Source organism: Sorghum bicolor, chromosome 2, assembly GCF_000003195.3.
Source record: "Sorghum bicolor cultivar BTx623 chromosome 2, Sorghum_bicolor_NCBIv3, whole genome shotgun sequence".
NCBI lineage: Eukaryota > Viridiplantae > Streptophyta > Magnoliopsida > Poales > Poaceae > Sorghum > Sorghum bicolor.
The window spans coordinates 11,999,559-12,022,978 of NC_012871.2; the positions used below are offsets into that span (position 1 = coordinate 11,999,559).

At 42.3% G+C, this 23,420-nt stretch overlaps 1 long non-coding RNA gene across 1 annotated transcript; it reads right to left on the bottom strand.

Moving 5' to 3' along the window:
* LOC110433112 lies at positions 5,162-5,855 on the bottom strand. Its single transcript, XR_002450511.1, has 2 exons — positions 5,624-5,855; positions 5,162-5,547 (listed from the first exon to the last, which is right to left on the bottom strand). It is a non-coding gene; the product is annotated as an uncharacterized LOC110433112 (long non-coding RNA).

A 23,420-nucleotide genomic window follows, 5' to 3' on the forward strand; every position in this document is an offset into this window, starting at 1 on the left:
GGAGCGAATTAGCTAGTGCCTAAGATATAGACATGTATAGTGTTCCATGAGCTGTAAATCGTTGGCGTCACTCTCCAGAGAAAATGAAAAATTAATATAATCATCGGGAACCAATGCCACACTGATGGTGTTTGCATATAGATGGATTTTGACCCTATGTTATATACTTTCGTTGAGGCGGCACTTTCTCCTGCAGAGCGTTATATACTTGTGGCGGCACTTTCTCCTGCAGAGCGAACGGCCATGACCATTTCACAGTTCTTTCCATTCAAGGCTCGTCAACTGCTCCTAATAACATCTCCAAACCTAGATGTCCTGAGGTTGTGTCGAGGATGTTTTTGGCTTTGTAGTTGTGTTCTGAGGTCGCCCTAGTAGTTTCGCCTGCCCCAAAGGTGTGTTATAGTTGCTTCTTTTCCTGGTTTAGTTGCTGGTCTCATGGGCTGTAACAGGGTGACTGAACTTGGATTCTTGTACCTTTTTATATCGAACAGCAAAGCTCTTGCCGCCCTTCCGAAAAGAAAAACATGTCCCAAATCAGTAACAGTCTGGTCAGGTGGATCATCCAGCGATGACTCCCAGCAATCTGGCCCAAAGGAAAAAGAATCTAACTACCTATGCAAATATAGGAACAACTAGAAGCAAAGGGTGCTTTGTTCCGCCCCTTTTTGGCACCTCGCTTCGTCCAGCCAAACGACCACTCAAGGGGCCTTCTCCCCCTGCCTCACCTCCACAGCCACACCATTAGAAACACGCGTCAATGTGCTCAGGGCTACGATCGCCTTCTGCAAGGTTTGAGCACAGCCACACCATTAGAAATGCATGTCAATGGATATCCTTCACATCGTGCATCTCTCTCTCTCCCTCTCTCCCTCCCTCCCTCTCATGCCGTTGATTACCCGTATTCCGCCTGTCAATACCCCACCAAAACTCAATTACTGAGAATCTAAGAAGAAAACCACTTGTTGGTCAAGGAAAATTGCTCCTGTGTATTTCTCATTTTTCTTAAATTTCTAATTTGATGAGTTACAGAGTACATGATTATTGCAAAGCTGCAGGATGTAGAGTAAAATTTTAGGTTTCGATCCCCAAATAAAATGAAAGGTCATCAGTCGTCAGCAGCACACGAGAATTACGCGACTGTATGAATGCCATCCAACTTCGGTGTCGGCACTTGCCCTGTGGAGGGAGCTCTATCCTTTCCTATGAAGCCATGCCCACTGTTCCAGACATCTCTCAAACCCATCGATATACTAGCCTTGTTGTATGCTACATACATATGTTCAGTGGTTTACTAACCCTGAGGATGCTAGGTAGAATATATAGCACTGACCCTGAGGATGGAATTGATATCAATCAGAGTCTGAGCGAATTTATTAGTGGAATTGATACGCTTGTTGGTTGGTGGTGCTCCCTTGGCTACATTTGCACTACTCTGTTTGGCGCTTGGTGAGCCAAAGCAGACATATTTCTTGGAACAGAGGACGAGTTCCATTGTCGTCGTCCACCTCCACATGCAGTGGAAGTTGCCATGGCATTGATATCGGACTTGGCCATGGTGCTGGCCAATGTTTCCTCTCCACTTCCATGGCGCACTGCAAGAAAGTCAGTAGCAGGTTCCTGATCTCCATGGACGAACAATGGCACTTATTCAGCCGCTGCTGCATGGGCCATGGCATGGACACTACCACCACAAGTACAACTAGGAGGAGAGAGGGGAAGAGGTGGTCACGAGTCATACCAGATCCAGTAAAAGGGGTAGGGATAAAACGGGAGCGCCTCAATGATGGTTTCACTGGATTTCTTCTCGTCGGTTGGTCTCTTTGGAAGGAGCGGAACGCGCGCACGTTTCGGGGGGAGTCATCCGCGGCTCCACTCCTGTTCCTCAAGATTTGGGACGAAGCCTCCTTGTGGGCGGCGTCCGGCTATAGAGGTTTAGGCGCCCTGCTTGCAGCCGCTGGCTGAGGCTTTTGTGTTTTCCTGTGTTAGCTTCGGTTTGTTCTCGGCTCTGTCTGCTGAGTTGAGTTTTTTTCTTTGGAGAACTTGTGCTGTTTCAGACCTTTTCTGCTTAATGAAATACACGCTAAGCGTGATCTAAAAAAAAAGATGGTTTCACTGGATTCCGGTACATTGGAAACAGTACACGCAAGTTTATCGTGATGAAACTTTAATCATTGGTGCTCATTAGAATAGTGCCAATGTCACAATATTTACTAATATGGCACCCGTGTAATACAAATGAAACTCTCATAAAACTGTCGATTAAGACTAGCCTGCATCACTTAATATTTAAAAATCCGTTCAATTAGCTTCCTCACAAAAAGGTTGTGTAAGGTCAATTCCATCTCTTGCTAAGCTTACTTGATATATTTCCATAGTCGACTCCAAATTTGATTGACTCTGCTCCCGCACATCGGCTTGGCGCCATGAGGATGCTGAAAAGTAACAGTTATTCTACTTTTTTTAGATCGAGTACAGACATAGATGTTCATAGCACTGATGATGTAGCAACTCCAACATGGCAATGTAGTGTGATGAACTGACAAAGCTACAAGATTTAGTTTTTTTGAAGTTCTACAAGACTTAGTTTTATGAGTTCTACAACAGTTATTCCTCGATAGAGTAAGAGGAAAAGGCTCGAAGAGCTGGCCGTTCCAGCAAGCGGCTCTTTCCGAAGCAGGAAACGTGAACTCTACAACACGGCTGCTCTGCCGCTTGCCCGCCGGAGGTCTGCAGCAATTTGAAGTCATTGATACCATTTCAGGCTCCCCTATCCCTACAGAGGCCAAACCGTCACCATGGAGAGCTAAAGATTCATAGGTGGCCACAACGTCTCCAATAGCAGCTTATGTGGCCAATTAAATTCCGCAGCTGACCAACTATAATCAATCACCCCAATAGCAGGTAGCACGCCTGCATGGATGGGGCCATGGCTTGCATAGGTAGCCGAACCTAGGACAGAGGAGGATGGAAGGGAGATATGGATTGATGATTATACTTCTTCTATTGATAGTGGGTCACCGCTGAAGCACAAAAACAATTCAGTTATCATCCTTGACATCGGCTGTGATCACAATATGATGAAATTCCTATGCTCATACAAAATGAATTAAGTTCATGCCATTGTAGAGAATGGTGGTCACTTGAAAATCTGGGTACCGAGTCATTGCGAATACGAGCCCTTTTTATAGCCTCAAGTCTTGGTTTCCCTGGTTTATTTATAATATCTCAAAATGATCGAGTACATATATCCCTCATGTGTAGTGTAGCTGAACAATGAAACAAATTTTCTCAAGGTCAATAAAAGCGATCATTGTTAACTAAGCATATCCATCCATCCGGTTGCATGATCCATTCAATAAACAAAAAGAAAAGCCACACAAAAGTAACTGTTCCAGTTTCATAACAAAGGATGTCCAGCTCAAAAATATAAATGTTCGACCTCCAGGAACTCTAAAAAAAGCCACAGAAAACTGTTTGCTTGAACTTATCAGCCGTACCGTTTTAGCGTCAGCATCAGCATTAGCCATTTCTCCAGCCAGCCGAACAGTAGAATCTATATGGTTCCAATGGTCAAAAAAATATTCATACGGATAAGCAGGAGCTGTGTCACCTTCGTCGGACATACTGTCATAAGCAAAGATGTCGAGAATTAATTCGTCTTGGATTTAATGCATGGAGGAGCAGCACAGACTAAAAGCCAGAAAAAGCATGAACTTGCCCTCTGTTTTCAAGCTAGCAAGAATACCGACTCAGATCAGGCACTCAGCTCTCGCCGGTGGGAACAAAGAAAGAAACCTCCTGGTTATTTGTCGCTCTTGAAAGCACGCCCGCAGAGGGAACTGCAGATAGAGAGTATGGCACGAGGATTTCTTATGAACCGCCTCCCATTCGAAGGTCACTGTTGATGCACATATCAAGTAGGCGGGCGCTTAGCCTTCCTCGGTTAATCAATACAAATAAATCAAAACAAAATGAAAAATCGCTCATAGCCCAGCCCTAGCCCGACCTGGACCTAGGCCTCGCATCGCCACCCCTGCTTGCCACGTCGCCACTGGAGGAGCAGGCACTGCCCCACATGCACTGCAGTCGGGGTTGCTCGATCTGTCACTAGGGGAGCTCAATCCACCACGTATGCGTCCGCCGTGACTGGATCTAGCCACTTCACCTTCACCAGGAGGGGAGGATCTTGCCACTAGGAGTAAGGGGAGGGGTGGGGTATCATGGGAAGTGAGGGCCGAGCTAGGAAAGGAGCATCACCTTGAGAGAAATGGGAGCGGAGTGGGTCACCGTGGGGGAGTCGGGAGGGAGAGGCTCAGGAGGGAGGGAGGAAGGGGAGAAATGGTGAAGAACCCTAACACTAGTGTAATATATATATATATATATATATATATATATATATATAATGTATGGTTTATACTCTTACGAGTAGTTACTCCCACCTGAGAGTATACGCACACGAGTGTGCAGCCAGTCTCGCACTTGCGTAATAGGCCGTGATGTTGTTGGTGCCGCAAAATTACCGGAGACTGGTTTGGATACAAATCCAATTGTATCTGCGGAGCTTGCATATCTATCGGAATTAAAAATAAATGAGGCGTCTTGCATGGGGCTTGAATGCCTGTAGTTACCTTTTTAAATATGTAGGTATGCGTACATGCCTAGTCTTTTCAAAAGTATGTATAGGTACTTCTTGACACGAACTACAAACTGGAAGTATATACACACATGCATACATACTTTATACTCTGAGTATGCACATGTTCCATACTCTGAGTATGTACATGTACGTAGTACTTTATAAGAGAAAATATCTCCACATACTTTTTCTTGCATGCGTGGATATACCTGTATAACGTGTAGTAGTATGTGCGCGTAATTTTACTTGTATGTTTGTATTTATCAGGAAGTATATCCATATAGCTAAATGTAGTAGTATGTGTGTACACAATTCAGGTTTCAGTATCCTTCAAACAAAATTCAGGTTTGAGTATCCTTCAAAAAAATTCAGGTTTGATTACCATTATTACGTACCAAATTTCAGATATGAGTATGACCAGATACAAGATTCAAATCTAAGTATTATTATATACCAAAGTTTTATACGTAAGCATGATCATATATACGATTTAGATTTGAGTATCACTGTATACCAAGTTGTAGATGAAGTACAGTACCACGGTATACTTTTCTTGCATTTTTTAACAATCCAAATATGCATACCAGAAAAAAAAAAACTCAGTAACCAAATTTGAGCCGTCAGTCTTGTGCAGCGAGTCTGCGGCACTGTCGGTCAGAAAAAACGTCGTCGTCCAGCAAGGGGAGCGTGTCGCTGCAGCGGCCCAGCCACGGACGGTGCCGGTCGCATGGAGGAGAGCACGGTGGGATCTGCCATGGGCACTCACCGGGGACAACCCAGCTCCTGCATGCGGCTGCCACCAAACCTTAGCGAGCGGCACCCAAATGGACGCCACCGGGTCAGATCGGATGGGGGAACGACGGTTCCAGCCATGGAAGCCTTGGATCCGGTCATGGAGGCTCTGGATCAACCTGACAAGCACACATACTGACGCTTGACCCAGACGCCGATGAGTAAAGGAAAGAAGGAGCAATGGAGAGAGACCACCTTCACATGGGCCTGCTCACACCGCATTCTTTGTGCGTTGGGGGCTGCCTGCTCCCGAGCCACCGCCACCTACGGCCCGCACGCCAGGATGCCGCCGCACTAGAATCCCCACGAAGAGCAGAAGAGAGAATGAATAGAGGAGTGAGAGAGGAGGCAGGCGATTGGGAGAGAAGGTGCTAGATATTTTGGTGTGAGCCAACCATAGATCAACAACAGCATATCCGACCATACCAAAATACGGAGCAGCATTGGCCACCAGAGGATGCCAATCCAAAGGTCAACAAGATTTTTGCTATCGTGGACACGCTGTGTGTGTGTCTGTGCTTTGGGCTCTCTTGTCTAACAACAGCATATTCGACCATACCAAAATACGGAGCAGCATTGGCCACCAGAGGATGCCAATCCAAAGGTCAACAAGATTTTTGCTATCGTGGACACGCTGTGCGCGTGTCTGTGCTTTGGGCTCTCTTGTCTCTTAATGCGCTCCCATCTTTCTATCGATATGTGGCTCTGCGGGACACTTGTTGATGAGCAACTGCTGACTGCTCTGCACTATAGTAGAGGAAAAGCATCGAAGAGCTTGCTGTGCCAGAATGTGGCTCCCTCCAAAGCGCGAATGCAGCACGGAGAGCGCTGTCGTCCGAGAACTTGAGGACATATTTGGTGTGGCGTACACGTGGACGTGGTGTACACTCATTGCTTTTGTTACTCAAAGTCACGCAGATCAACTCATTCTTTCCCTGGTCAGAGTGCTCTCTACTCCTGATGTCTCCCAAGCCTATCTATGGCTGATCTGCTGTGGCTGGTGGGAACCACCAAAGAAAATCACCTGCCTCTTTATGGAATGCATGTTGGGAGAGACCGGCGCAATACTTTCCATCAAAGCCATGTCGAATGCTCCCGACATCTCCCAAGCCTATCCATGTATCTACTGCGCTTGCGGAAACTTCTGCATGTTAATTACAAACATATGTACACTTAGACCAAGTATACTGCATAGCATATATATAGCACTGACGCCGAGGTTGGAGTTGGAAGTCATATCAGTGTCCAAGCGGAAAAATTACAATACATATATACTTAGATATCTTGTATTATTTATATGCATAATATAAAAAAAAACTTGACGGCAAGGAGCAGACTGCACCCCCGCTTTTTAATTAAGAGGGTGCAGGGCTCGAACATTTTATATGCATAAATATAGTTCTAGTTGGAATGGTTATTGCATCATAGTGTGCACTACTACAGAATGAGGCATTGGTCGATGTCCAAAATGGCCAAAAACCTCGGCGTTTTTGCGGCCCGGGGTTAAAGACCCCTTTAGCACCGGCCAGAGCCACGGACCGAGGCAAACCCTTTAGCACCGGTTTGTGTTACAAACCGGTGCTAAAAGCTAACCCTTTAGCACCGGTTTTTGCTCTGAACCGGTGCTAAAGGTCCGGTTTATAGGCCGGCTCCCTCCTCCCCTCTGCCCATTTGAAACCGAGAGCACCATTGTTGTTCTTGGAGCTTCTTCTTGCTTGTCCTTCATTTGTTCTTCATCTCCAACGCCCATCGTTGATCTTCTTCGACTCCGTCATCGTCTCTTCGTGCTTGGAGGTGACTAACTTCAGCCTTTCTTGTCTTTTTCATGTTGTTTTTGGCTTGTGATGTTCCCATCATTTTTTAGCTCAAATCCACTTTGTTATTTTGAATCATTCACATGAATTAGTATCCATATATATATATATATATATCATATTTCATGGTTGACCTAGTTTTAATGTATTTTGCAAGAATGAATTATAGTATATTTTTATGATCATAGAAAGTAGGATAGTTCAAATTAATTGGTTTGTTAATATCACTTGATTTATTTTTATTACTACATATAATGTCCATTGTATCATACATGTTTACTAGTAAATGTGGAATTTATAATTGTTTTAAAATTGAGTATGGATAGTAGATGGCAACCGTGACCGGGTCTTCAGTCTCTCAACGGGTTCAAAAGCGATACCGTCCGGAACTCCCTCTCATTACTTGTGGCAAGTGTGGGCAGAAGATTTTGATGGAGTACAAAGTGTCGAAAGAGGGAGTAAACAAGGGTCGTATATTCTACAAGTGTCCAGATCGTAATGTGAGTTATTTCCAGACATTTGCTTATATATATGCATATTTTTTTAAATGATATTAATTAAACTTTTGATTCTCTCTTTTAATTTCAGTGGGACGGTACCGGCGGATGTACAGGTTGGTACTGGGAGGAAGAATACATTGAACACATTAAGAAATCTTTTGCACAGGTGGTTGAGGCTGAAGGTGGTGAGGCAGTGAGCCGACGAAAGGAGTTCAATGATGTTGATCAAGCGAATGATCTATCTATTATAGTTGGGATCGGACGCGAACTAATTATGTTGCTTAAGTGCATTTTAGTTTTGTTTTTTTTAATGCTAGTTGCGATTGTATTTGTTGTAGCCAAGCTTTCCTAAATTAATCAACTATGTATCTTAGACATGTTGTGCAATAAGATGAGAAACTATATGTGTGCATGGTTTTCATAATATATATGTTCTCTTTAATGCAGATGGTAACACGTAATTGGATGTATAATGCCGATCGGCGCTCCGAAGAGTTCATTAATGGCGTGCACTATTTCTTAAGTGTGGCCGAGTCAAATAAGAGGGACGGTTTCATGTGCTGTCCATGTGCCGTGTGCAAGAATTTGACGGAATATTCTAACTCAAGAACTCTTCATTCACACTTATTAAAGTCTGGTTTCGTACCAAACTATATTTGTTGGACCAAACATGGAGAAAGCGGGATTATAATGGATGAAGGTGAAGAAGAAGAAGAAGAAGAATTGGACCATGCCAATATTATTGCTCAGTAAGGTGGCTTCAATGATGTTGCAATGGGGGGAGATAATGAAGAAGAGGTGGCGGCAGAAGATGATCGGGGCGATGATGCTTTTGGTGATGCCATCCGTGATGCACAAAGAGAATGTGATAGTGATAAAGAGAAAGCCAAGTTCGAGCGCATGCTAGAGGACCACAGGAAATCGCTATATCCCACCGCTGAAGAGGGGCAAAAAAAGCTGGGTACCACACTAGAATTGCTGCAATGGAAGGCAAAGAATGGTACATCTGACAAGGCATTTGGACAGTTATTGAAGATCATAAAAAAGATGCTTCCGAAAGGCAACGAATTGCCCACCACTACGTATGAAGCAAAACAGGTTGTCTGCCCTTTGGGATTAGAAATCCAGAAGATACACGCATGTCCTAATGACTGCATCCTCTACCGTGGGGAGGAATACGAGAATTTGGATGCATGTCCAGTATGTAAGGCATCACGGTATAAGATTAGACGAGATGATCCTGGCGATGTTGAGGGTGAAGAACGTCATAGGAAGAAAATTCCAGCCAAGGTTATGTGGTATGCTCCTATAATACCACGATTAAAACGTCTGTTCAGAAATAAGGACAATGCAAAGTTGTTGCGGTGGCATAAAGAAGACCGTAAGATAGACAATATGCTGAGACACCCTGCCGATGGATCCCAGTGGAGAGCGATAGACAGAGAATTCCCAGATTTTGCAAATGATGCTAGAAACTTGCGGTTCGCCTTAAGTACAGATGGTATGAATCCTTTCGGTGAGCAGAGCAGTAGTCACAGCACTTGGCCAGTTACTCTATGTATCTACAACCTTCCTCCATGGCTATACATGAAGCGGAAGTTTATTATGATGCCGGTGCTTATCCAAGGACTGAAGCAACCTGGCAATGACATAGATGTCTACCTTAGGCCATTAGTTGAGGAACTTCAACTTTTATGGAGCAAACCAGGAGTTCGCGTGTGGGATGAGTACAAACAAGAGCACTTTGACCTGCGAGCATTGCTGTTTGTAACAATCAATGATTGGCCAGCTCTGAGTAATCTTTCAGGCCAGTCAAACAAGGGATATAATGCATGCACACATTGTTATGAAGACCTTGACTGTGTATTTTTGAAAAAATGTCGAAAGGTCGTGTACCTTGGCCACCGTCGGTTTCTTCCTGTGAACCACCCAGTACGAAAGAAAGGCAAGCATTTTAAAGGCACGGCAGACCACCGGACCAAACCTCTCAATCGAACCGGGGATGATGTACTCGAAATGGTCAAGGATATAAAAGTAGTATTTGGAAAGGGACGAGGCAGCGAACCTGTTCCCAAGGATGCTAAGGGACACGTACCCATGTGGAAGAAGAAATCCATATTTTGGGAGCTACCTTACTGGAATGTCCTAGAGGTCCGCAACGCGATCGACGTGATGCACCTAACAAAGAATCTTTGTGTGAACTTGCTCGGATTCATGGGTGTCTGCGGGAAGTCTAAGGATTCACTTGAAGCACGACAAGACTTGCAGCGCATGAAAGAACGAGACAACCTGCATCCAGAAAAGACAGATGATGGACGTCACTACTTAAGCCCTGCTAGCTACACTCTGAGCAAAGAAGAGAAGGAAAGCATGTTTGAATGTCTTAGCAGCATCAAGGTCCCATCTGGATTCTCCTCCAATATCAAGGGAATAATTAATGTGCCAGAGAAGAAATTCCTGAACTTGAAGTCCCATGACTGTCACGTTCTAATGACGCAATTGCTGTCGGTCGTTTTAAGAGGAATTCTACCTCCACACGTACGTCTAGCCACCGTAAAGCTATGTGCATTTCTCAATGCAATTTCTCAGAAGGCAATCAATCCAGAGCAACTAGCTACTCTACAGAATGATGTCGTTCAATGTCTCGTCAGCTTTGAGTTGGTGTTCCCTCCATCCTTCTTCGATATCATGACACACCTCCTAGTTCATCTGGTCAAAGAGATTCGTATTCTCGGTCCTGTGTTCCTACACAACATGTTCCCCTTCGAGGGATTCATGGGTGTCCTAAAGAAATATGTCCATAGTCGTTCCCGGCCAGAAGGAAGCATTGCCAAGGGCTATGGAACAGAGGAGGTCATAGAGTTCTGTGTTGACTTTATTCCAGACCTTGACCCAATTGGCATTCCTGAATCTCGACACGAGGGCAGACTCAGCGGAAAGGGAACACTTGGGAAGAAAACATATATTGGTACGAGAAACGATTACTTCAATAAAGCACACTACACAGTTCTCCAGAACTCCTCATTGGTGGAACCATATGTTGAGGTACACAAAGATTTCCTACGGTCCCAGTGGCCCGGGAAGAATGAAGCTTGGATAATGCGTCAGCACATGGAAACTTTTGGCGATTGGTTGCGCAAAAAATGTCAAGGTGATGAAAACATTGATGAGCAGCTTTATTTGTTGGCCAGGCAACCATCAAGGCATGTCCTCACATACAAAGGGTACGAGATAAATGGTAACACATTTTACACAGTTGGCCAAGATAAAAGGAGCACCAACCAAAATAGTGGTGTACGCGTGGATGCCACGGATCCAAATGGGAACAAACAAACATATTATGGACGCATAGAAGACATATGGGAACTAGTCTATGCAGCTAATTTTAAAGTTCCTTTGTTCCGGTGCCAATGGGTGAAGATGACCGGAGGTGGGGTAACAGTCGACAAGGAGTATGGGATGACAACCGTGGACCTTAACAATAGTGGGTTCAAAGACGAACCATTCGTCCTTGCTGCAGACGTGAGTCAGGTGTTCTATGTCAAAGATATGTCTACGAAACCAAAGAGAGGAAAAAATGATGACCACTCAATCATCAATGAGCCAAAGCGCCACATTGTCCTTTCTGGGAAAAGAAACATTGTCGGAATTGAGGACAAGTCAGACATGTCAGGCGATTACGAAAGGGATGATCGAATTCCGCCCTTCATAGTCAACAAAGACCCAAGCATTCTGTTAAACAATGAGGATACTCCATGGTTACGGCAGGATCATAACCAAGGGTCATACGTCAAGAAGAAGTTCACTGTTGTGTCGGCTTGACTTTGTATGAAACTATATTTGAGAATTGTGAATTTTGATGTGTGTAACAAACTTTGTATTCATGACTTTGTATTCATGACTTTTCCAATTGTTAGAGATCATCAAATGCAAAATTTGTCATGACTATATGTGTCAATTGTGGATTTTCAACTACACCTTCCCAAAACTTTGTCAAATGCAAAAATGGTCTATATATGAAATGTAGATTTTGATGAGTGGAACAATATTGGTATTCATGACTTTTCCATTCGAGACCATCTAGGGTTCCGAAACCGCTGCGTGGCTATGAGTTCTATGAAAATTCAAAATTTAGTGGTCCAAACTTTTCCAAATGAAAAGTTGACCATTAGACAAAATGTAGAACTTGATGAGTGTAGCAAACTTTGTATTCATGACTTTTCCATTTGGGACAATCTAGGGTTCGGTCAAAGGGTGTGTTTGTAAAAACCAATGCTTTGACTTTGGTCAAACTTGGTCAAATAACCCATTTGATGACTTGAAATGAAAAAATTTTGAATACAAAGTTGTTAGAGATCATCAAGATCTATATTTTATATATTGTCCATTTTTCCATTTGGATAATTTTGAGCCAATCCTAATTACATTTCTATAAAATCCAAGACGGGTTTTGGTCAAACTTGGTCAAATGACAAACTAAATTACTTCAAATGAAAATATTTTGAATACCAAGTTGTTAGATATCTTCAAGATCTAAACTTTTTATATACACAACTTTTCCATTTGAGAAAGTCTAAGTTAACAATACCCACCAATTCTTGAATCTCACACAAACTATATGAAACTATATGTGTCAATTGTGGATTTTCAACTACACCTTCCCAAAACTTTGTCAAATGCAAAAATGGTCTGTATATGAAATGTAGATTTTGATGAGTGGAACAATATTGGTATTCATGACTTTTCCATTCTAGACCATCTAGGGTTCCGAAACCGCTGCGTGGCTATGAGTTCTATAAAAATTCAAAATTCAGTGGTTCAAACTTTTCCAAATGAAAAGTTGACCATTAGACAAAATGTAGAACTTGATGAGTGTAGCAAACTTTATATTCATGACTTTTCCATTTGGGACAATCTAGGGTTCGGTCAAAGGGTGTGTTCATCAAGATATATATTTTTATATTTTTTATTTGATGAAAATTATACCCAACTAGCATTCCTAGTAATAAATAACAAAAATAAAAAGTTTTACGTCAATATGATGTGAAAATAAATTTCCAGTTCATTGGATATAGTTTTTGTAAATTTATTGGAATAATATATTTTTGCATTAACAAAATACTAAACAATTCTTACAAAATCATTGCAAATTATAAAAATACAATAAGATATTTAAGTTTAAAAATTTTCATGTGTACATTAAAACAAATTACAATATATGTCACTGTTTAAAAAACATTATGCAAAATATTTAATTTACTATACAATTTATAATATAAATTGTATATATAAAACAATTAAAAAACCCTAAACTAAAAAATGGGCCTTTAGCACCGGCCCATAGTGGGAACCGGTGCTAAAGGATCCTGAAAATTTCAGGAGCCCGCCCTAGCGCGCGCTGGACCCTTTAGCACCGGTCCATGGCTGAAACTGGTGCTAAAGGGTCCCTTTAACACCGGCTGGTAACCCTTTAACACCGGCGCGTGTTATCAGCCGGTGTTAAAGACCCTTTAGCACCGGTTCCAGCCACGGACCGGTGCTAAAGGGTCCGCCCCTATATAAGCCGCCGGCTCCCTGGATCCGGCAGTTCTTTCGTCTTCGTCTTCGTTCCAGCGCCGCCGCGGTCGTTTCGTTCTCGCCGCCGTCGTTTCGTTCTCGACTCCCTCGCCGCCGCGACCACCGTCTCCACCAGCGCCGCCGCGGCTCTCCACCAGCGCCGCCGCGGCCCTCCTCCAACGCCGCCGCCGCGGGCCACGGCCAGATCGAGCGCGCGGGCCACACATCATCCAGGCCACGTCGATCTTCCCTGATCTCTAGCTCCGGCCGGCCTTGCTAAGTATAGATCGAGAACGCCATTGATTAATTATGTATTTATATACACTAGCTAGACCAGAAATATATATACAAAAAATATTACATATATATACATAAATTAATACTACAAATCAAAACACCATATACATATATATATATGTATATATGGTGTTTTGATTTGTAGTATTATTTTTTGTATATATTTTTATGTAAATATGGTGTTTTGATTTGTTGTATTATTTTTTGTATATATTTTTATGTATATATATATATGTAATATTTTTTGTATGTATGTATATTATTTTTTGTACATATATACACACATATATATAGTTTGTATGTATGAATTATAATTGTTTGTATGTATGTATTATTTTTTTAATATATTATTCTAGTATATATATATATAGTATGTATGTATGTTTTATTTTTTGTATATATGTATTATTTTTTGTATGTATGTATATTATTTTTTGTACATATATATACACACACATATATATAGTTTGTATGTATGAATTATAATTGTTTGTATGTATGTATGTATGTATGTATGTATTATTTTTTTAATATATTATTTGTAGTATATATATATAGTATGTATGTATGTTTTATTTTTTTTATATATGTATTATTTTTTGTACATATACACACATATATATAGTTTGTATGTATGAATGTATTTTTTTTTTAATATATTATTTGTAGTAGTTTTTTTTAGTATATATTTGTTGTATATTATTCTTGTATCATATTTTATTTTCTAGTGTTTTGTAAATATTATTGTTTGTACTATATTATTCTAGTATTGTTTTTATTCTAGTGTATTACTTGGCTTAAAAGATTCTAGTATTATTTTTAGAGCACTCCAATACTTTAATTTGTAGTAGTACTAGTAGTAGTATATAAGTCTCTAATATATGTTCTAGTAGTGTTTAGCCACTAAATTTATTCTAGTAGGGTTTTGTATATATTTTTGTTTGTACTATATATTATTCTAGTTTTTTTATTAATGTATTACTTGGCTTAAAAGATCCTAGTATTATTTTTAGAGCACTCCAACACTTTCATTTGTAGTAGTATTAGTGTATTTCTTATCTTATATAGAATATATATATGTATGGTTGCAGACATAGAAATGGCTGACCATCCTCATGATGATCCTGATTATATGGAAGCTGCCATTCAAAATATGATCGACGACGGTAGTCAGTACTTTGTTGATTACCACGACATCATGCAAGGCAATCCTACTGAGCAACAAGAGGGCAATGCCCCTGAGCAACAAGAGGGCAATGCCCCTGAGCAACAACTTGTCGTGCAACAAGAAGAAAATACTGGCGAGGTATGTAAATGTAAACATATATAAATAATGCATCTCTTACATCAGGTTTTAGACTTATTACTTGGTTATTAATTTAGTATTTTTGTTTCTATATGTACGTGTAGCCTTCTGGATCGACCTCTACGGGGAGAAGCGTACCTCCACGAGGGCCAAAGAAGCCGTTGGAGGGCCGCTATGTAATCTCTGAGTTTGAGATAGCTACAGGCAGACCACTTGGTGAGCATGCAAATAAATATGTTAGTCACTGTGGATATCTTGTAAGAGATCAAATACCGATCAGTTGTCGTGAATGGAGAGAGAAGCGAGGTGCTCCTGAGATCTGTTTTGTCTCTGATCGTGACAAGGAGTTAGTTTGGAAAGCCGTCACAGACGTTTTCACCTTCGACACCAACGATGAAGAGTTGAAGGTGCGAATTTATGACTGGACTATGAAGAAGATGGCAGTACTCTTCCAGAATTGGAAGAAGTCTTTGTACAATAAATATGTCAAGAAAAACGAGACTCCAGATTTCAACCTCAAGCAATATGTAAAGCTGAGGGCCTTCTGGGATGACTTTGTGCAGTACAAAACATCAGAAGAGGGCGAGGAACGAGCCAATAGAAACAAAGAGAATGCCAGTAAAAAGGCATACCACCATCATATGGGATCAGGTGATTATAAGAGTGCTGTTCCCAAGTGGGACCGAATGGAACAGGAGATGCTTGCTATGGGGGTCACACCCGAGACAATAGCAAAGAATTGGAGCGAGCGCTCCAAGCATTGGTTCTACGGTCATGGGGGAAGCGTGGACCCAGACACCGGGGCGCTAGTTTGGGGCCAAGAAATCTCTAGAGCAGCAGAGAGACTAGTCCGTGCACGAGAGGCGGTTCAGTCTGGTGAGTTCAGGCCTAACAGGGAGAAGGATGAACTCACCTATGCGCTTGAAAATCCTGAGCACGGTGGGCGTACGAGAGGCTATGGGGCAGTTCCGTGGCTGCAATCATTCCAAGCCGATCAAGATACCTACAGAAGCCGCCAGAGAAAGAAGGATGAGGAGGCAGAGCGGATTCGCCGCCTAGAAGCTTTTGTTCTGCAGTCACAAGAGCGCGAGAAAGCTCGTGAAGAATGGATGCAGGCAGAGATTCAAACGCAAGTGCAAGCAGCACTTAGTCAAATGACGAAAGGGCAAGGTACATCACAGCCTGAGGTCAATGTTAGCCCCCCAGGCCAGTTGAAAAGCAGCTGCGCATCCACGGAAGTACCAACCATTCAGGATGACACGAAGCTACACTTCCCCGTGGATGATGTCACAGAGGCTTTTACTACCTGTGAGCTGCATGTACTAGATGGGAATGCCACCAAAAAGGTGGCTATCGCTGTTGTCAACCCTATCGACCGAACGGGCACTCCAAGAATCCATAATCGACCAGTACCTGGTGGATATGCTAGCGTCTCGGTTGATAGGGTTGAGAAAGGTTGTGGCAATGTGCCACTAGACATAGAAGGGGGAGACGGAGAGAAGACCTTAGGTGAAGCTGAGAAGACATTTATTTGTTGGCGCAAGCGCTTCATAATTATTCCTCAGCATATGTTTGTGTGTGATTTTACTTCTTATATTATTTATTATGTATTGAAATTTAAAAAAAGTTTACTCACAAAACTTGTAATTGTTTTCTTTGCAGGGACTCCTCCAACCTAAGTCCAGTTCTCTCCCCAGCGCATCATAGTGCTGCGGGCGGTGACAATGCTGGATCTCCTCCAACACCTGCGGCGGCCACACCGACCCCGCCACTGCCTCCACCACGGTCTCCACCTCCTCCACCGAGGTCTCCAACTCCTCCACCGCATTCTCCAACTCCTCCACCGCGTTCTCCAACGCCAAAAAGATCGGCCCCACCCCCTCCACCGCCTGCACCGCCCTCTCCAAAGAGTGCACGGTCGGTCCCCTCGCCTCCAAAGCGAGGTAGTAAGAAGCGGTCCGCCCAAGAAGGACCGAAGTCATCGGTCCCACCTCCAAAGAAGGCTGCCTCAGCAAAGAGAGCTAAGACGCCAGAAAAATTACCTTATGAAAAGAGTGAAGAGGAGGTAATTGCTACATCTAAAGCTGAGGTCCAACAATTTTTTGATAAAATAAAGGAGGAAAGGAAAAAACGGCTTAACCCAGAAAAGCCGTACTTTTATGTGAAGCCATCGGAACTGAGGCAGAAGGTGGCGGACCATCAAAAGAAGCAACGCGAAGCTCAGAAAAAGCCAGCACTTTCGGACTATGAGCGGTCTCTGGTCAAGTCTTCACAGCCTACTAAGAAGAGAGTAGGAAAGGGGGTCCCACAGCTCGGAGAAGTATCAAAACCGGTGCCCCCTTTGATTGTGCCAAATCAATACGGCTCAAATGAAGACTTGATGCCAAAGAAATCCTTAGCGTTGTCTGAGCTAGACTCGCTTGAGCGTTACTTTGGACAGAGCGGTTTAAATATGGAAGAAATTGCCGCCATTCTTGGATGCCAAACATTTGAAAAAGCCGAGGTAGTTGATCAATGGAGGGCAAGATATGAACCGGGCAGGAGTTTATTCGATCCTAAGCGTTTACACGAGCTCGACACACAAATGTTTGCAATAAACAAATGGTGCATTGAGGCGTCTAAAAGGGGAGATAATTGGATTTCTGTTCGTATTAGACAACATCACTACTTCCATGGAGATGACCTCATATACGTGCAGTTCGAAGAATTGCACCAATTATGCCACCTCGCCGCTCTTGACAAATCTCTTGTCAGCTGCTTTTGTCTGTAAGTATTTTTTTCTTTTTATTATACTTCTAACTTCTTTAATTACATGTATATAATCCTTACACACTTAGGATTTGTATGTATATATGCAGGCACCAAATGAGAGAGCTCAGAATGAGAAATGACAATAGTATTGGGTTCGTTGACCCTTATATTGTTTTCAAGGCTCTGCAGGCAGTGTGGACAGCAGATCATGAGACACAAGTCTGCACCAATGTTATGAGGTTCTTTGTGAACCAAAAAGAAAAACAAAAAATACTCTTCCCCTTCAACTTCGAGTGAGTTATATAGTTATTAAGTGCATGCATATTTTATTTTACATTATAGGACTGACTATATATATATGTGTGTAAACAGCTTTCAATGGATACTCATGGTCATTGAAATTCCCAAGAACCGGTTGATAATCTTTGACTCAATGAGAAAACCACAAGAAAATTATCAAGAAATGGTAAACATTATTCAAAGGTACGTAATGTCGATCTCAGCTACAAAAATATCATAATATGACTCTGTAATTATTAGTTCACGATATACAATGGCTGTGTATAGGGTTTGGCAAAGATTCATTGACCGTGAACATCTCAGTGGATGTAAAGCGCCGCTTAACATAATACATCCACAAGTAAGTTCTACTAGCTAACAAAATTTCGCTAACTTTTAGCCTTCTTATTGTCGTGGTCGTGAATATTTTTATATATATATCGTACAGTGGTGTTTAAGACAAGAAGGGGGAACAATCTATGTGCATATTACGTGTGCAAATTCATGATGGCACAAGTCAATCAAACACCCACAGAGACGCTCAGAGTACGTTACATGTCTCTTTTCATTATCTCCTGAATTATATTGAATAACTTAGATAACTAATACCTTTTTTATTTATTTCAAATTAAAGACGGAATGGCTGAGGGAAAAGGTCCTACAACAAGACCGAATCAAAGCTATCCAAGAGACGATAGCAGGATTTCTCCGCGACCAAGTGATCAATCCAAACGGCGAGTTTCACTTCAACGGCAACGAAACTCTTATTCCAAACACCGATGATCATTTGTATCATTTGTAGATATTGGGAGAAAAAACTCTATGTATATATGTGTTACGAATTTTGTACATATAAAGCTATATATATATAAAGCTTTTTACATATCTATTTAATTTTTGATGTGGTCTATTCATTTTATTATAGGCAAAGCTTAATTATTAAGCTAAGCCTATAGTTTTCATTTATATATGCTTAATATGCGTGTAATATAAATATATTATTGTATCAGCAAAACATGTATTGAAAAACATGTTATTATATATTATATATAAACAATAAACAGAACCGAAGAAGTGAACCAAAAAAAAAGAAAAAGAAACCCTTTAACACCGGTTGGTAATACCAACCGGTGTTAAAGGGTCCTGCAACGTGGCAGCCCTGGCAGGACCCTTTAACACCGGTTGGTGTTACCAACCGGTATTAAAGGGGGGGGCTTTAGCCCCGGTTGCCCGAACCGGGACTAAAGGGTGGGCCTTTAGTCCCGGAAGGGCAGCACCGGCTCGGAAACCGGGGCAACAGGCCCTTCCCGACCGGGGCTAATGCCCGAACATGCAGCAGTGGTGACCTTGTCTATATTTGGACTGTTATGGTTGACGCTTCATGAGCAGAGATGGAAGCGAGGTGGTGAATAAAGAGACGCAAGTGTAAACAATTTCTTTGGCTCTGCATATTGCACAGCTGCCTGACATTAGGCAGCTGAAAGCCTTCAGTTTACAACCTTATTATTAAAAAACCACATCATATCTTAGGAAGAAACATCAAACAGAATGACACTTGATTCCAGAAGAAACTCCATCATTACAATGTAGTGCGATGGAGTTGGCACTAGCTTCAAGTCCGAGTTTGACTTGCACAAGCTCTAATGGGGCTCCACCATGGAATCATCACAGACTGATTTTGTCTGCAGTATAATGTCATCAGATACTTGTTTGCCTATAAGAGTGTCCAATGCCTTGACATCAGTGACTCGTTTTTATGTTTCACTAATGTGGTCATATCAGAGACGTAATATATAATGATGTATTCTTTCCATGTTCCTGATGACTGTTTTCCAGTCTCTTATCATAGCGTCCAGAAAATCCAGAGACGAATTGCTACATCTGCTGCAACATTTGCTTATCTGCAGACCAGTTGCTTCTTAGGGCCTGTTTGGGTAACACAGCTAATTACTAGCAAGCTAAAAATTAGCCCAAATTAGCTCTATACAATCCAAACAGGGAGCTAATTGGTGGGATATTTTTAGCGAAACCTCCAACTAGTCACTAGCCAACTAGCATAAGTCCGCTGAGTATATATTAATTCCTTCCAATCCAAAACGCTGACCACAAAAATGCATGGACGTGAAAGGGTGGTGACCGGCACAGATGGTGCTGTTTGGTTAGTCTATTTTGCAGTGGAACGTTCCACGGTGATATTCACTAACACTAATTTCTGTTTCATTTAAGGTGTGTGCTGAAATTGTTTCACGGCGTGACACGAAACGGGACATGTCGCCTGCAGTGTTACCTTTGCATGAACCAAACAATTTAATTATTTGATAATGTTCTCAGGATTGCAGCCGTATTCATTCCCATATGTGTTTGTGTTGACACTACAGAAAGCAAACGATGTCCACACAAGAGAAACTGTTCCGGCTTCGTAAGAAACGACATCGATCATCCCAGCTCAAAAAATTAGATTCTCTTACAATCTGAGTAATATATATTCGACTGCTCTTTGAGCAATACATTTAGTTTCCTTTTTTTTTTGAGGGAATACATTTATTTTTCTTGGTATAGTTATTTAGTCTAGGAATTTGAGTAACAAATATAGAAAAAAATCAAACCAACTAAGTATCAATGTTCGTAGTTAATTGAGCCTATACTAGTATAATTTCATAAGAACTCATCTTTGTCAACCATTGCAGAGCTAGTCCCAGTGGGCACATATATTAGATTCCCCACAATCCAAGACGCATGACTACAAAAATGAATGGACAATCGAGGCTGACGATCGCCAGCAACTATGTTAGATTCCTTCCCATCTTACGTTTTCTTTCTCTACTTGGCTCTCGCTGGTGAGGCTGAGAACCAACAAGGAAAACCACATAATTATATTGATGTGATGGCACAATGCACGGAGGTCGATCTGGAGGGAACGGCCGAGACTGGCGCAGCACTTTTTCTCCCATCCATGCCCAATTTTGTGGACATCTCCCAAGCCTATCCATGTATCTACTGCACTTGCTGAATACAGCTTCTGACTGAACAATGAAGACCATATAAATATATAGCTTCGAATTTGAGTAAACGAAATTATGCAGCTCATTACTAAAGACCAAGCGCACCTGCAACCAGCACATAGATGACCTAATAACAGTAACTGAGACCAAATTCTAGTTTGACAGTCTCAAAAGCCCACGATCACAAAATTAATTTCGTAACTTTTCTCACCTCTTGTCATATTATCTATCGACCAGCAAGCAAGTGGGGAACTGTCCGCGAAATCCCCACGGCTTACATTTGAAGATGTCCAAATTGTCCAAGCTCATAGACGCCTGCTTCTTATTGGCCTTGGAGTACTCCGTGAGCTAGCACCAGATGAGCATGTAGACCATGTCATGATTCAACAAGTGGTGGCGCACTGTGTTTCCAAGGTGGCAAGAGCCATCGCTGCTGAGCAGCGTGTGTGGCACGCTATGTTCCTGGGACAAGCTCGTAATCGGTGTGGCATGCCGAGGGCGCGAGTGAGCATGCACACGACATGCACAGGAGAGCGGTGAAAGGACAAACGGCCTGTCTCATCTTCGATGCCATCCCATGGTGGGCTTCAAAAAGCAAGTGCTAAGAAATTATATATAGTCTCTCTGCCCCATCGCGAAATTGTCGATGAAATCATTGGTTTATTCATAGGTTGGAAGCTGGGCCGACCTAGTTTCTTGCACGAGAGGATTTCTATCTAAAATCTTCTCTTATTTCATTAATCTGCTGGCCATATCAGTTTTGTTACTGCATGGTGCAGTAATTAACTCCATAGAAATGACAAAGGACAGCATGCTCTGAAACTACCAAAACATTTATTTGGCTAACAAATTTCATCTAGCGATGTTTGCCTAGGATCATGGCACAATTTTCACTGATCAACATGCCGCCATGTGAGCCTCAGTTATAATTGTATTCCCAGCATGAGGCAATGTCTTTGCATGTGGCACACTTTATAAAATGCTGCTAAACGTGTTAATCAGCTAATTAAGAACCATCCTAAGTTTCGTGTTGAGTTTAAGAAATATGTGTATGAAGAAAGTTCTGTGGCAGACTTTTGTTTAAGAATTGGCGGTAATATCGGTGCCATCAGGAAGCTTGGAGCCCACAGTTCCACTTGCACGAACACTGGTGAAGCAACTCCATCAGTTCAATGTAGAGTGGAGCTGCGCAAGCTTCAAGACTGAAGAGTCCTAGGTGTACAAACACTGACGGATCAGAGGATTAAGGAAATGTTGTGATGGTGCGCCATGCGTTTCCTTCCTCATCGCTCTGCAGGTCTGTGGGACGACACTTGTTGATGTGGCTACTGACTGCTCTGTACTGCAGTAGAGGCCGAAAAGGTTCCAAGTGCCTCACTGTGCCTGCAAGCGGCTATGTCCCAATAGGCAAGTGGGTGTACTTCTGAGTGTTGGGCGACACAGCTGGCAGGGCGCGGACACATGGTGCACACACATTGCTTTTTGTCACTGAGAGTCCTCTCAGCTTTGTATGCAATTCTATTGAGGACTCTAAGCCTCTCTCCAATCAGAAATCAAATAGATTTCCGATCTATCTCCCTAATAAATTTAAACAAAGAAACGTGATCTATATTTATTTTCTAAATATATGCAAAGAACGACGTAGCCGGATAACTAGCCGGCCGACTGGTTGGCGTGCCAGAAGCACCTTGAGTACATTGTCACAGAGGGCAAAGGACGCAAGGCACGTTCAAGAAGAGCACATCCACGGCCTTCGTGAACACGACCACTGCACAGTCCGAGGTGACTACATTGAGGAGTTCAATGTCATCCACGCTCGGACAGGGCCCGTGCCTCCTCGGACATGTATTGCGTCGGTGAATTCGTCGTCACCGGTAGATAGGACTACACTATTGACAAGGTCGGCCACTTTGAACTCGCCACCCGTATTATAATACTATCTGAGATGGGCTCATGTTGCAACTCTTTCAGCCTGTTCATTTGAGCTTATCTGTCGAATATGTTAGTCATTCAACAGTATTTTTCTTCTATTTTAATAATTTATACAATATTACTGCCAATATATATATATATATATATATATATATATATATATATATATATATATATATATATATATATTATATATATGCTATGGTCCTTACAAAGGGAAGGGAAGGGGCGTCGGATTTCAGTTTCCATTTAACAGGATTTCGTCATTTTTTTGGGTGGGTGACATGAGACTCGTGTTGCTGAAGCGCGTCACTGCCGACAATCCTGTTTTACCAGCTACTCGTGTTGCTGTGAACGCATCACGCGTTTTCTCTGTTGGCCGCAGACGACTCCCAACTAGTGACTTGTTCAGTTTATCTACGTCACTGCTCTTACATTAGTGACGTGTTTCAATTTCGAGTCACTGAATAAGGTGTCTCCTTTGTGCTGTTTTGGCATAGTGGAAGCAACTCCATCAGTTCAACATAGTGCCGAGCTGCGCAAGCTTCAAGACTG